A 10,640-nucleotide genomic window follows, 5' to 3' on the forward strand; every position below is an offset into this window, starting at 1 on the left:
TAAAAAAGTCTCCAAACTCTTAATTTTTTAAACTGGATATTTTAGGAAATAAGATCTCTTGTTGCAAAGAAACAAATTTTCTGGAAGTTCAGCAGTTCCTTCAGTTTATCATAGTACTACCATATTCAAATAAGTTTAAATTTAATATTTAAAATATTTTAAAAGTGTACACATTCTCATCTTAAATAAGATTATTTATTTGTATAAGTGCATAGAAATATGCCTGCCATGATGATCACTTAATACTGATGGTAAAGTCTGGGATCTGAAGAGATTTAAAAATCTTCCTGTAACTTTCTGTATTGTTTGAATTATTTATAAAAGAACATGTATTGTTTTTATGAAACCAATAGAAACACTATCCTTAAAATACTATTATATACAACACTGCAAATACACTTAATACTACTGAACTGTACATTTTTAAATTGTTAAGATGGTAAATTTTACGTTATGTGTTTAACTGTATTTTTTTACCACAATTGAAAATAAAAAATATTGTTATAAAAGTTATGATATAAAATTGGTCCAGCCATTATGGCTTTCCAGATGGATTTTGACTATCCAAAGTTCTCCCCAAATAAACTTTTCCACCAAACATTACTCCTCAAGTTATACGCTTCAAATAATACTATTTGCTTATATCTTATCTGATATAGTTTTAGAAACAGAGATCATTCACTGGCAGATGTTGTTATATATATGCAAAATAAAAAGATGCATGTAAAAAGTAACTGTTGTATGACTATTAAATATCTTCGTGTTATAAGAATGTAAATATGTGTCATTTGATTTATGTATTTGGGAAGAAATCTTTTAATGATTTTTTTCTGATGGTTAAAATATATGCTCATTTTAGAAAATGCAAAAAAAAAATGGTAAAAATTACCATAATTACATACTATACTTTGGTATATTTTCCCCCAACCCTTGAGGAGAAATAGTTTTATAACCTAAAAGATTTATCTGTACATTAAATTAAACATTAGCATTTTTCTGTGGTATTCAGTATTTTAGTGGTTACAAAAATGCCATTAGATTGATGTACCTTGGTTTATCACTCCTTTACTATTGAATATTCAGATGGTCTCCCATCTAGAGATACTGTCATAAGCATATATAAATCTTCGATTTCATATGATTTTTTGTTTTTTCAGGATTGGTTCCTGTAAGTGAAACTACTGTATCAAAGATTTAGACATTTTTGACTCCAGAAAGGTAATATAGTAATAGATGGGTGTGTAAATTACATTCTTAGTAACAGTTATTAGCACTTATTTTCAGTCTCTGCCAATCTGATGGAAAGACTCTTTCTGTAATTTAGATAAAGTTGCATTTTGCTCATACACTCATATTAATAACTTTACCATTTTAGGGACTTACAGTTCTTTATAGAGCCTTGCCAAGATATTGAAGAAAATATATTTTGTTATTGGCTTTGGCAGCATTTAAGATAAATTATATTTTGAACACACAGAAAGGTGAGGAAAAAAGAACATAAAAAAGGATCCAAATTATTTTACTTAATAAAAAGATTGTATTTTTTTTTTTTTAGAAACAGGAAAGTTTTATTATGATCATTTAAGAAGCTTAATAGGTATATAAATTGATTTTCCATTATAGAAATGGAGAATACTGCTTCTTTTTACATTTCCATTAAATATATATGCAATTAATTATTTCTTGGGCATAAAGGAAGTTCAACACAGTACAAGAAAGGAGAAATTGTACAGGCCATATTCTGACCACAAAACAATGCTCTGTGATGACCTAGATGGCTGGGATTGGAGGTAGGGGTAGAGTGGAGGGAGGTCCAAGAGGGAAGAGACACATGTAGTCTTCAATTCTTAATGTAGTAGTAGAGCAATATTACTATCAACCAGCAACATCTTGTATTATGTTGTAAAATAAAAACTTGTATTTTATTTATGGAAATCATATTGAATTTATTGCTTAAGGTGCCATTTTTACTATAGAACTTTTCAGAATGCTTCGAAATACTTAGTCTATACGGTTAAGAAAAACATTCTCTGGATAACTACTTTGAAATAATTTCCACAACCCTGCCTTCATTCAAGAGGCCTAGAAACAGACTGGCTCACTTCCAGCTTCCTTACTTGTTATCTTTGCTATGAAGTCATTCTGTAGATAGGTTAATAAGCATTCTGGCAAACAGCAAAATTGCATCTGTAAAACTATATGGCACAGTTTGGCTGGGGTTGTTCCTCCTTCGGAACTGCATTACGTAATTTTAAAGTGTTTACTTAAGCTCCTTTGGGCTGCCTCCATGGTAGCTATGAAGTCACTGAGAATTAGGAACAGTTTGGAGCCTGATAACAAAGTCTATTAGTTTAATGTGAACACTGTCAATTTTTTTTTTATCATTGCCATATAAGGAAGTTTAAAAACAAAGATATTGATTATTTTACTTTTTAAAAGTGCTTGCTACTTCAAAAATTATGAAATATAACACAAAGCAATCATAAATGTATATTTGCTCATTACCTAAATGTGCTTATTTTAAAATCTGTACATCATGAATTCACAGTGTGATTTTGACCCAATAGAACTATAAATAATTATGCAAAATTACCTAAATGTATAGAGCACACCCCTTAGGAGAGTATGAATTATTAAAACAGCCTAAGCACTATTCCTTCTCTAAGTCATGAGGTTTTCTATGAGAACATCAAAGGTATATAAACTGTAATAATATCAGCTTTGGGAGAATTTAAAAAGATACCAGGTTATAAGAAAAGACTATTTTATCTTGATCAAATAGAGAAAGGTATTTTCAGTTCCTTAGAGAACTCTTAAGCTCCTTTACCAACCAAATAACAGTATGTCATGCAGTTCAGGCAGTAGGCATTGTAAAAGTGAAAGGAGCTATTCCAATTTTGTATGGTCATAATCAAGTTTTCTGTCACTTCAAGGAAACATGCAGATTCTTATACCTAAAACCTCAACCATCGCTTTAGAATTATACTGAGTTTTATGAATCAACAAGCCCAAGTAAAAAAGATCTTGATATCTAAAAATGTATAACCCTTTTTAAGAACTGTCATTCTGTCTTAATTATATAACATGAATTTATTATAAAATTACTTAATGGAATAATCTCCATAGCATTTTGCTTTTAAACTTTGAGAAGTCACTGATGGTCTTGCCAATGAGCCAGTAATGTCCAGTCAGGGACAGTTTAAGGAGGCAGTGGAAAACTTTTAGGACCTGATCATCTCTTTGAAAAGTGCAGCCACTGGGAGTGTCCTACCTAGCTTTGCAGAGACAGGAGTCTGTATATGGAGGCCTGACCTGGAGGGGAGGGGAATGGTCATGCAGGAGAAAAAGGGGGGAAGATTATGAGATTGCCCACTCAGACTGGCTCTCAGTTAGCTTTGCTGTAATGATGAAATACTTGGATTTTTATATTCCATTCTAATATCAAAAAAGGATATTTATTTGATATGTTTAAAGAGTTTTTATATTCAACGTATTGTTTAAATCTGTTTATCTGAAGTTAAAATGTGTGGTGATTTTAAACACATGGCAAATTCTTTGACGCTCTTCCCAGTAAAAGGCAGAGTCTGATTCTCCTAGAATCTGTATGGCTTAAGTGCTACGCCTCAGATGAACAGAATGTGATGGATAGCACTTCTAGGATTAGGTTCTACAGCTTCACTTGGCTCTGACTTGGGACCCTTGGAGCCCAGAGCCATGCTGTGAGGAAGCCCAGACCACAGGGAGTGGCCATGTGCAGGTGTTCTGGCTGAAAGCCCTAGCTAAGATCCTAGCCATCTGTGACCAGGGATTGCTAGATGGGAAAGTGAACACGCCTTCAGATGATGCAAGCCTTTAGCCTATGAGCTGCCCCAGCTGACTCCCTGTGGACTAGAAACAAGCTGTCTTACAGAGCCCTACCCGTAACTGCATATTCATGAGCAAGTGTTGTTTTTAAAACCATTACGTTCTGGGGGTGGTTTGTTTTGTATCTGAGTTCCTGCTTCCATTAAATCTCTAGCTCAGGTTAGCTGTGACAACTGGGAAACCTTCCCCCTCACTTTTTGTTGTTTCCCTAGCCAGACTGAGATCTTAAGCACTTCTGGGTACTCACTGTGTATGATTAAGTGTGGTTTCGAAGGGCCATGAGAAACAAATACCACCCTTATGGGAATTCATTCTAGCTCATGTCTCTTTCTTTGAAGGTCTAGTGGTTGAGCAGGGCAAAAACAAAGCTTGATTCCATCTATCTCTCCTTTTCTTCTTCTCTGGCTATCCACAGTTTTTAAAAAGAGAGGAAAGCAAGATTTTATCCTCTCCTGCCCTCATGTCCCTTCTGAATTCAAATCTTTGGGAAGGTGCTTTTTCGCTGGAAGGGTACACAGCCTTTTCAGTGGATTTTCAGCCACAGCTTTTCATTCCTTTTCAAGGAAGCAAAACAGAGTTCTTCCTCCTGCACCAGAGGCCCATTTCTCCCAGTCCACAGCCCAAACCAGAATGGGGATCCCTTGATCTGTCAGTCACTTTCCCATTCCACCAACTCTTTCAAATTAGCTTTCTTGAACGCCTCTCCTATCCCCACTGCCACTGGGTATACAGCAGTGGTCCTAGTTGATTCTTAGATCACAGGCTATTTTGTTTTCCATCTTCCTGTCTCCAGGACCCCAACTGGTGTAATTTTTTTCAAGGACCTGTATTCTTTTCATACCTGACCATGCATCTCCATTAAAAAAACAAAATCCTTTTATGGTTTTCCCTTTTCTGTAGGTTTAAATCCTGAGGCCCAATCATTTACACACAGAGTAAACACTTGAGATTGTATGCTGAATTGTAGTTGAGGTCTGTAGGTGCTTTTTACTCTGGAGAGAGACCAGATTGCTTTCCCTAGGTTCTCAAAAGGGTATGCTGCTGCTGCTGCTGCTGCTGCTGCTAAGTCGCTTCAGTCGTATCCCACTCTGTGCGACCCCATAGACGGCAGCCCACAAAGCTCCCCCATCCCTGGGATTCTCCAGGCAAGAACACTGGAGTGGGTTGCCATTTCCTCTCCAATGCATGAAAGTGAAAAGTGAAAGTGAAGTCGCTCAGTCGTGTCGGACTCTTAGCGACCCCATGGACTGCGGCCCACCAGTCTCCTCAGTCCATGAGATTTTCCAGGCAAGAGTGCTGGAGTAGGGTGCCATTGCCTTTTCCATCAAAAGGGTATGCGTGCCCCCAAAAGCTAAAAACTTGTAAGTCTCAAGCTACATTCCAAACTCCCCAGCTTGGACTACAAAGTCTTGTGTGACCTGGCCTTTCGTCCAGCCTCCCTTCTCTCCCTTTTCACAGCCCACCCATTCTTACTTGGCTGTAGTTGTTCACTACAGGCCTTTGTACCTGCTACTTTGCTTATTCAGCTTGGGAAAACTCTTTCCTTAGCTGGTCTAACTTCTGCCCATCCAGGAAACTGTCTTCTTTCTTTTAAGAAGCACCTCAGGTCAGCTACCTACAGAAAGCTATTCAGGCCAAGCAAGCTGGGTGTGAATTCCTGCCTTCCTGAAGCCAGGCTAGCAACTGCTCTTTCTCTTAGCATCTACCTCTTGGATTTCCAAACTGGGGTGAAGGTGGGAAGAAAATAAAACCGTGAAGTAAAACCTGTAAAACAAGCAGTGACTAATAAAATTGTTTGTGCAGCACTTACACTGAACAATCATTCCAGGCTGTAGTATACACTTTTGTAGTGCTTTCTTAGGAGAGAGAGATTGGGTAGCAAACATGTAATTTATATTTGTCCCAGAGTTTTGATGATAAATACAACAGACACCTTCCTGTTAAGAGAATTTCCTACAGGAATTTTCAGCATCATCCCATTTTCCTTTATCTTATGCCCAGCCACAAATGGTGTATTTAACAAATACTGAAATTAATAAACAGTTCTGATATTCTGCCATCTACTAGGATTGCTGGGTCATTTATCTGAATTGTTTCTCCTTGGTTCACGCAACATCACCGCCCCCCCAAAAGGTCTAACACATCGTGAAGTGTCCTTAAAATTCTCCATCTACCCAGGAAGACGCTCCTACTTTTTGAGATACACTGTGTACTTGTGAGGTCTGCTTTCTCTCACAGCACAGGCTTTTCAAAGTCAACCCTTTTACTCGTTCAGAAAAAGTAAAGCCTTAATTGCTGCCTCGAAACAAGAGCTCTTTTCCCTCCTCGGGTGGACGGATCTGAGCGAAGTGTATTTCCCTGCTACTAACGCATCAACTTATAAATAGCGCTTACCGCGCTGAGTCACCAAAACCCGGAGTTTCCCCAAATAGCTTTATAACGACTGCTGGAATCGAGTCCTCCAGAACGGTGACAAACGCCTGTCACACACCCGCAAGGCTGGACGCTAGGCTTGCGCCGCTGAGCGGGGTCCCCAAACACCTGGCTGTCGGAGAACGCGGGCACGGCAGCCTATGTCCCAGCCTGGAGTTCAGAGTCGGACCTCAGGAGCGCGCCGGGCGCTCTCGGGACGCGGCAAGACTTGGCCTTGACCGTCCGGGGCCGTCCCCGCCCCCTCCGGAGCTGGGAGCCGCAGGGGGCCGGCACCAGCCTCCGCGCGGTGCCGGCCCGCCCGCTCACACAATGGGGCGCGTCGGGGGAGGGCGGCCTCAGCCACCGCTCTGGGCCCGGGCCGGGGGCTCCGGGCAGCTGGGGACGCAGTCAGGAGCTGGGGTGGCAACGAAAACCCCCTCCGCCCGTCTCCCGCCCGCCCACTCCCACACTTCGAAATGGCTGCAGCCGCCGCTTCGGGGGCTGGTGGGGGGGAACGGAAGTGCCACCCCCTGCAGTCAGGGGATGGTGACGTCACCCCTACTGTCAGCCTGTAGCGGGGGCGTCTGCCCATCACGTGACCCCCCCAATCCCAGCCGAACCCCGCGCGCGCGACCGCGCGCTCCCTCCCCCACTCGCTTCTCCCCAGCTTTCGCCCTCCCCGCTCCAGCGCGGCTGTCAACAGCGCCAGCTCCGCCCCCTCCCCCGCGCCCAGTGTAACCGCCACGGCGGCGCGGCGGGCGCTCGCGCTCGGGTCCGGGCGCCCCGGAGGAAAGCGTTGCCTTCTGTCCTCACCTCGCCCCCCCTCCCCTCAATCGCCGGCGCGGCGGGTCGCGTGGGCACCGGAGCCAGGGGTGTGCGGTGGCGTGCGGCGACAGCGCTTCTCCGCTCAGCCCTCCCATGGCAGCTGCGCGGGACGAGGTGGGGACGCTAGGTCCGAGGTCCGAGGGGGCGAGCTGGGCTCAGAGCCCCCTGGTCTTGGCCCGTCGTCCCTGGGGGTTCGGTATCCCAGGCAGGAGCTGCAGCAGGGAGCCCGCCGTCGATCGCTCGCTCGCTCGCCCGCCCGCGCCCCCGCGGCGCTCCCGCCTCCACTCCTCGCCGCCTGGGCGGCGCAAGCTAGTCCTGGCTTCGTCTCCGGCCGCGGCGCGGCCACCGGCTGTACGACTAGGGGGGCCAGGCGCTGACTGTCTCCGGAGCCCCTCGGCCACCCCGCCGTGCACTGCTGGGCTTCCAGATTGGGTGGCTGTCACTGCTGCGCCTCGCTCTAATTTTTTCCCCCTTTATTCCCTTCTAAAAGTAGAGGCTTGGGGGAGGGAAGAGAAAACCCAGTGTAGAAAGGGGCGGTGCGGACTGACCTGTCAACGGCGGAGGAGGAAGACCCCCCGATCCGGGCGAGCTCTCGAGCCCGCGCAGGGACCGGAGCCCTGGGTTCGCGCGGAGAGGCGGCGGCGGCGGCGGCGGCAATGCCTCAGCCAGGTGTCCCCCCTCGGCCGGGCCCGCGCTGCCGCGCCCGCCCCCTCCCCCGGGCGCCGCGCTCCCCGCCCCATCGCCAGGGATCAGGGAACCCCCCAGCTCGATTTTTTTGTGCAGTTTCAGCAAAGCTCCGAGGAAGTTGGTCCTTTTGTTCCACTATTTATAGATTGCGTCAACATTGCGAAAAGGAGAAGGCGGAGCGGTGGCCCCTCCCCCCTCCCCTCCTCCAGCCGGCTCCTGGGAGAGAAAAGCCCCAGCACACGACCTAAGTACACAGCGCGCCAGCCGCCCGCCCGCCCCCGGCCTCCCGCTCGCCGCCTCCCCCTCCTCCCTGCCCGGGCCAGAGCGCTGCCAACCCCGTCACGTGCCCGCCCGGGAAAACCAGCTCCCCGGGGCTCCGCGCCGCCCACCAGGCTCCGTGGCGGCGGCCGCCTAGCTCAGCTGTGCGCCTGGCTCGTGGGCTCCAGCCAGTGACCCAGGCGTCGCGCACAGCGTGGGCACCCGCACCCTAGTCACCCGGGGAAACCCGGGGTCCGCGACTCTCAAGAGTGCTCGCCAGCCATCGGCGCTTCCGCCCTCCTCAAACCTCCCCGCCACCACCACCCCGCCCGTTCTCTGGAGCGCCACCGCCCTGGTCGCCGAGTGTGCGCGCGTTCGGGCCTCGCTGCGAGCCGGGGGCCTGACTGGGCCCTCGCGCTGCCGCTTCCCCAGACGAGGGGATGCCAGTCCCCCTTTCCCTTTTTCTCCCCCGCACGATCGGCTGCGGGCGGGTGACCGAGGGAAGCCGGGGTGGCTGGCGGCCGCCCGAAGGCTGGCGGGCGGAGCGCGGGAAGTACGGTGCGGCCGTTCCGAGACGCGCGGAGACGCCCTGCCTCCTCCGCAGGTGCAGCAGGGCGTCGCGCGAGCTCAAGTTAACTGCCTCCCGGACATCTGCGGACCGAGGAGTTTTGCAGATCTGAGCCGCCGTGAGGGTACTGGAGTTTCTGAGGAGTTACTGGAAGTTAGATCTGTGACAAAAAACATTCGAACTTTCTTCTCAAACCTCATGACGAAGTGATAGGCCCCGCCATACGCCCCGAAATGAAACTGAGCTCCCTTGCTGGCCTAAAGCTTCTGTTCCTGAACTAGATGTAAACAAGGAGGGCGGTCAATACTAGAGGAAGGCCTTATTTAAAAAAAAAAAAAAAACAAGTGCAAGTAGCTGGTTTGAGTGTAATTTACCTTCGCAGCTTCCGGTCATTTCCCTTAGTGATTTATTTAGATCTTAGTTTAACTTTTCAGAGTCGGAATAAAAATAATTTAGCCTTCAGATCACGGGTGGAGAAAAGTTCGAACTGAGCTGGGACGAGTGCAGGAAACGCGTCGGACCTTTCCGGGCAGCTGGACAGTGTGGTAAACAGTCTGCAAGAGTTCTTTTCTAAGGAGTTTGGAGAGACTGTTCCCTCGCACTCACCCTCGTTCCGGCTCAAGTGCAGGCCGCCGGGGGAGGAGGGCGGGACTCTGCCCCGGCCCTCGCCCGGCAGCGGCACTTCCCGGCCCTGCGCTGGGCGCGTGCAAACCTAGGAGAGCTTTCGCACGGGCCACTCGGGGCAGCAACAAGTTTGTCTCTATTTGAGAAATCTTTCCAGGTTTGGCTTTTTTTTTTTTTTTTAAAGCGGGAGACCTTAGGCCATGAGTTAATCAGTTCAGGATACATGTGCTTTGCTCACCATAAAGAGAGAGGCGAGATAAAGTGAAGCGAGCCTGTGCAGTGGTTGCTGGGTTTTTCCAAAGCGCAGAGCTGAGTGGACGAGCAGCAAATGGGACGGGGCGTTAGTGCCCCCTCACACCTGATGGTACTCAGAGCTTGGGGTGGGAGCCGGATCCCGGCTCTCGAACCTTCTCTCTCGGTTTCCTTCCAATTTAGTGAAAGGCTCCGGCCGCCCCTCTTCCGGCCTTTCTACCCTGCCTATTCGTCTGTATCTGCAAGACACAGTCCTCCTAAGCAGGCGAATTCGTTTCCGCGCCAACTTTGTTGCTTCAGTATCTACAAATCACGTTTCTTTACACGAAAAAAACAAGCCAGGGCCTCCTGGCCCTTTTCGCCCATGCAAGGGACACGGGTACCCAGGCCTCAGCCTGAACCTTCCCCTCTCCCCGCCCAGCCTGGGACGGAACAGCGGTGTCCCCATCACTTTTGTCAGGACACGAGTTTTCCACCCCCATTTTGTTCTTCCGCAGTCGTCCCAGCTGCGGAGAGAAGGGAGTGAAAGCAAAACGAAAGCACCCGGGGCGCATCAGTCGCGGCGGCTTCCCTGAGCACGGCCGTGGGAGGTCAAGGTCTGGGGTCGGGAGGCAAGGGTGGGCACGGGGGCTGCGTGGAAACCGGGTGGCGGGTGGTCCCCGCAGGGTCCCCGGGAGCTGCCCGGAGCGCCATCGCTCCTCCTCCCCCTGGGAAAGGCGTCCGCGTGTGAGAATATACCAGCCCCGAAGGGAAAGTTTGGCCTGGGTCTTGGGTTGAAATTCGAGACTTATTGGGACCGAGCGGAGGGGACCCAGAGGCCCAGGAGTGTGGCGCGGGGGCGAGCTTTGGCCCCTGGCGATTGATCCAGGGGAGAGGCCGGGGCGGGCGAGGGCGCGCGGAGGCCTCCGGGGACCGGAGGCCCACGGAATTGTCGCTCCATTCAGATTGGATAGGCAGCTTGCTTACCCGCAAAACCCAGAGTTCTCGGCCGTATAAAGACTTGAGGAAACTTTGGTGACAACCTCCGCGCCCGCCCCCCTCCCTCTCGGTAGTCACTGCGGGGACAAAGGCGGCCTGAGCAGATTTGGACAAGGCGCGGCCTCTGTGGGCGGCCTTCGCGGCCTCAGACTTCTTCAGTTAAGAAGAGGAT

At 48.5% G+C, this 10,640-nt stretch overlaps 1 pseudogene across 1 annotated transcript in view; it reads right to left on the reverse strand.

Annotated features, from left to right (window-relative positions):
- Positions 1–7,899, reverse strand: part of LOC100847818 (cysteine-rich protein 1-like) — a 105,188-nt pseudogene extending 97,289 nt beyond the window's left edge. Inside the window, exon 1 of the transcript XR_009496616.1 lies at positions 1–7,899. This exon is cut by the window's left edge and continues 40,160 nt beyond it. The product of XR_009496616.1 is annotated as a cysteine-rich protein 1-like (transcript).
- Between the last annotated feature and the right edge of the window lie 2,741 nt (positions 7,900–10,640).

The sequence above is a fragment of the Bos taurus genome, chromosome 12, assembly GCF_002263795.3.
Source record: "Bos taurus isolate L1 Dominette 01449 registration number 42190680 breed Hereford chromosome 12, ARS-UCD2.0, whole genome shotgun sequence".
In the NCBI taxonomy this organism is placed as follows: Eukaryota; Metazoa; Chordata; class Mammalia; order Artiodactyla; family Bovidae; genus Bos; species Bos taurus.